Raw genomic sequence first — 5,269 nt, forward strand, 5'->3', positions numbered from 1 at the left:
AGAGAACAAAAAGGAGGTCTGAAAAGTTTCAGATCTAACAAAGATAAAATACGTTTTTTTGATTTTTTTTAGTCCGTTGAATGACTTTATGGAGAAATTAATTTGTTTGGCTGTCTCCATAAAGTACTTTTACTTACGAGTTCTGCCATCTTAACATTGAGGTTGGAAACTCGTCAGACCAACCTGGTATATTAATATCACAAAACTTGTCTGTAGTCGACACCTAATAACTCAGGGCAATGCCAGGTATTCCCCCTAGTATTATATTAAAGTACTTCACTTAACCAATTGAATTATATCTGTAAAACTTTAAGTACCTCTCATGCAATAAAATATTTTCTCATTATTTTTAATTAATGTTTAATTAAAGAATATACTATTTTGTAATTATTTAATGTTTGTACCTCCTAAATAAGCAAGATAGCCAGATACTGAAGCAATTGACAGATATCTATGATAACTTTATTTAGCAACTATTTAGTTCCATTTGACAGTTTTATTCCTACAGAGATGTGACTGAGTGGACGTATAAATTGTAGGACCAATAAATCTCTAATATATCATAAAACTGTAAATGTATTTTATAGAGCCCTTTTACTATGTAGTTCTTATGAGTGGAGTATAGGGGAAAAATAAATGTGTGGGGCAAGGTTGATATAAATAAAAGGTTAGACCGTCATGTAACCGGGATGCTAAATTTTCAATCTGATGTATTGTACCGACAACTGGGCAAGACAGTAAGATTTTGACAAAAACGCAACCACTCATATCTATGACGTCACTATTGCTAAAATTTTCTATTTAATGTATCGTACCGACTGCTGGGCAAAAAAAAACAACAGATTTTGACAAATTACGCAGCCACTCCTCTACTATGACGACAATATTAAAAGCGTAGTGGAAGTCAAACATCAGTCGTACACGCGTTATGGTATACCTAGTATTTCTATTAACCTTGGTGTAGGATAACTATATATTATCTGATATTCTCTCAGGTTTGGTTATATAAACTCACCAGGATTTTGACCTTCTTCATATCACTATTAATTAGAAGATAGAAGATATTATCGTTTGCACACAAAAAATTCATTGAAGTTGCTAATGTTTTAAAAGTAAGTACCATCATGAGAAATGAATAGAAAATATTGATATATCTTGAATAAATATTATGTCCTCTTTTTTCAAATATATGACATATTATTTATAGATATTTATCAAATAAACCATCAAACTGAATATTACATTTGAATGATTTATAATAAAAAGGATAATGATATTTTTAGAATATTTTAAGACTTACATATGTTTATAAACACATTTGATCACATACCTACAACGGGACTCATGGATTATCCTGGTTGCTACATTTGTGGAAAAAAGAAGACTTATAGGTGCGTACATAAAATAATAATTAAAATTTCGGATGATAATTTGTATAAATCATTCAAGATACGTCAATGTTAAGCACCATCGATTAGTCAAAAAAAAAGAATAAAAACTTAATTATTATGCAACAAAAAATCTTTATTTATGGTAGAAATTTGCTTACTTTTTTTTTAATACAAAAAATATTTTTTACTAGAGCACATGGTTAAAAATTCGAGTACCAGTAATTTAGTAAGCAATTTGAATAATCTTTTAGAGAAAATCAACTTAGCTGTTCTGACACTTCATTAAATTATCAATAAGTAGCTATAAATAGAAGAAAATAAATACGCATACCACTCCAATTCGCGCAAGGATATCAACAGGAGTTACTCTTATATTGATCTATACTTTTACTCCGAGTTCAAAAAACACTTTCACAAATCCTAAGTCTTACTCGCCGTCTTTCATGAGCACACGCAATCGTGGTTACTTAATTTACAAACTATTTTAAATAATATCCAGCTTTATAAACAAGTGATATAATATAACTTTCTCATATTTTGGAAATTTGTTAACTTATAATCAATATCACGGGTTATTGTAGTTTTATTTTCTGTTGTAATTCGAGTTAAATCATAAAAAAGATTAAGATACAAACACATATGCAAATTGAGCAAACTTTTGGAGAAAACTAAGCTAACCTTGAAACACCAACCTGAGATCTATTTTCAAAAAGGCGATAAGATTTTAGGCACTGTGATACATTTATTTATGTAAAACATGTTGCCAAAGTTTCATTTTTATAAGAGTCTGTTAATTTTTCTTATTCTTCATCAAGTACTTGCCCATGAATTGCAGTTTTTAAAAAAATCAAATTTGTTTTACTAAATATTATATTTATTTAAATATTCTACTTTTGACTTCATATTTGGAATTATCACACTTCAAAATAGTCAATTGCCAAATTTCAAGAGGTAAGTTATTTTGGATTCAAAAAGATAGAAGAAACAGTATCGTCCGGTAATAAGATATTTCAGCAACGTTGAAAATTTTGCCCCAAAAATGGACTTGGACAAATATCTATAACTCATGAACAACTAAGAGTTATAATGTGAAATTTGGCACACAAAGATTTTTGAATGAAAGAGTAAGGTAATGCTGGAATACTTTTTTGATAGATATGGATAAAAGTTCTCAAATTTTATATTTTACATATGAAAATTAAGATGAAATTATGTTTTGAGGAATTGCAAATTAACAACATTTGATTCCATTATGATTTACTAACAAAAAGCTGTGATAATTATTAATGTGATAGATTTGAAGAGTAAATGTTATAACTTTATAATTGTTTATGTCAACTAATGGTCAATTGATAATCCCATATTACTTAAATAAACGTTAATTTTATTAGACAATGTACTAAAAACTATATTTCTTTATTTTTTTGATTACTCAATATTCTACATAAATTAACAAATATAAAGCTTTTTAGTATTTAGAAAATATGTTTTGAATAAGGTAATAGGATAACTTACGCTTTGCATTTGTTATTTTGTTGCAAATATAATGTATAAAAGGAATTGGAATATAATGTATAACCTAAAAAATCGATAGTTTTAAATTGCAGAAAAAATATTTACTAACTAAAAGATTATGCAAATAAGATCTAAATTCAATACTATATAAAATTCATACAAAATGTCAAAGCATTACCCACCATAAATGTTACAATACGACATTTGATCATACGGTGTTATCCTTATAACATAAAAATGTACCATTTGGCATTTTGTCAGTTTTATGTTTTTCTATTTCTTTTTCACTTGCTATTATTATTAACTTTGATCGGTTGAATAAGAAACAACTATTGGCAAGCTGTGAACAATTCCCTTAATATTGTTAAAACTACAGAGTGGGGACCCAAAACATGCCATTGCACTTAATTCTCACCCCATTATTTACAACAACAAGATTTCATTACGCAATCAAACGGCAGCTGAAGCAAAAATTAACACGATTTGTTTTTATCCCATATCTCTTAGTGTACAAAATATCTAAGCAACAACAAAAAAGCAAAGCGTCAGCTATCTCCTCCGGGCATGTGGCAGGCCAATTTTTCCCAAATATGTAATTATCATTCAATAATTATTGAGAATTCTTTATAGCTTAACAAGAAATAATTCAAATGCAACTAATTAACGTTCAGAACACTAAAATGAGGAATATAATTAGAAAAATCAACATCTAACAACAAAATACTGTATACATTTATTTTTTTTATTGAGGTAACATAGTTTTTATTCACTTTTCGAAGGAAAGATTGTAAGATTTACTAAAAATAATGAAGTAACTGATGAATTTTTAATTTCAGGATATTTATGAATGTAAACATTAAAAATTTGACAATAAACTTGTTAAAGAAACAATACGTAAAAATTGGAATGTAGCCAAATTATTTTAAATCACTATTAACAAAGATATTTTTAAAAGTATGTATGCAAATTGTACATAGAAATTAACTCTTAAAGACTTCACTTGACGTCAAAATATATCTACAAATATCATATTTGAATATATTTTATGATATGTAATGAGATGTACTTCCAAGTTGTATAATTATAGTAGAAATTGTAATATTATTTACTCGAACATTGAAAAATGAAATTATAAAAGTGACCTAATCGGGTGCTCAAAAAGTCTTGGAAAGTTATTAAAATGAGAATTAAAGAGGTTTCGTAGGTTTTTGTAAACATCTGGTTTGAAATTTTGGTGTGATAGTTTTAGGAGTGAGAGCAGCTCTAAGTAGTGTTGTGTAGGTACTTATTTATTCAGTCCATTCCAGTCTTAGAACCAATCCTTGGAATTTTGTTGTATATAAATATGGATGACTTATTAAGCTACAATACAAATATAATACAATGTAATACCAACATTTTATATTTTTATTTAGTTATACAATTTATTTTATTCCATAACAGAATAATTTAAAAAAGGAAAAATACCCTCATTGACGTCAGATAGGATCAATTTTACCCTTTTTAAGGACCCACAAGTGAGACTGGACTGGACCGCGATCATCAATCTTAAATAAAGACCGACAAACCCCTAGCTGTAATTGTAACTCCTTCTGACCAATATAGGAAGGAATGTGCAAAGTTGCCAACTATCATCAATATTTCTCGCCTAAACCCCTAGATATTTTTTTTTTGTATAATACTAAAAATAAATTAATATAATTTTTTTCTTAAATGAGGTTAAAATTTTATAATTAATCAACTATTGAAACCCCAAACTTGGCTAATTCAAATATTTCCAAAAGTTTTGTGACTCTTAATTAATATTTTTACTTCAGAAATGTATCAATTTTAATTGTCGTGATTTTATGGAAAATTATTGACCATTTATTATCAAAAAAATAATAAAAGTTCATAAATTCTATTTGTGGTAATACCATCAATTAATGAAATAAAACTTAATCTAAATTTATAAAATTTTTAGAATGTTTGCTCTTAAAACTTTGCCTACTGAAAGGAAAATTATGCAGTGGATTCAATAGCTAAATAATACATTGGTGCTTTTGTGTGAGTATATTCAGGTATTTGTCAAAGGTTGATAAATTATATATATATATATGCATTCATCGGTTATTTATTTTTATCCCTAAAAAATAGTTATTTATCTAAAAATATCCATTTAGGTAAGTTGAGTTCTAACATACTACTAAAATATTATTTTTTTATAATTGTTTATTCACAAATATTTGTACGTATAAACTTTATCTAATAAAACAATTTTTCACGACACTCCATTATATGAACAGATGAAACGATTGATATAAATTTTTCACCTATACATAAAATTTAAATGTTTCTTTATAATTGTGAGCATTTCTTTTTTT

The sequence above is a fragment of the Lepeophtheirus salmonis genome, chromosome 2, assembly GCF_016086655.4.
Source record: "Lepeophtheirus salmonis chromosome 2, UVic_Lsal_1.4, whole genome shotgun sequence".
Classification (NCBI taxonomy): Eukaryota; Metazoa; Arthropoda; class Copepoda; order Siphonostomatoida; family Caligidae; genus Lepeophtheirus; species Lepeophtheirus salmonis.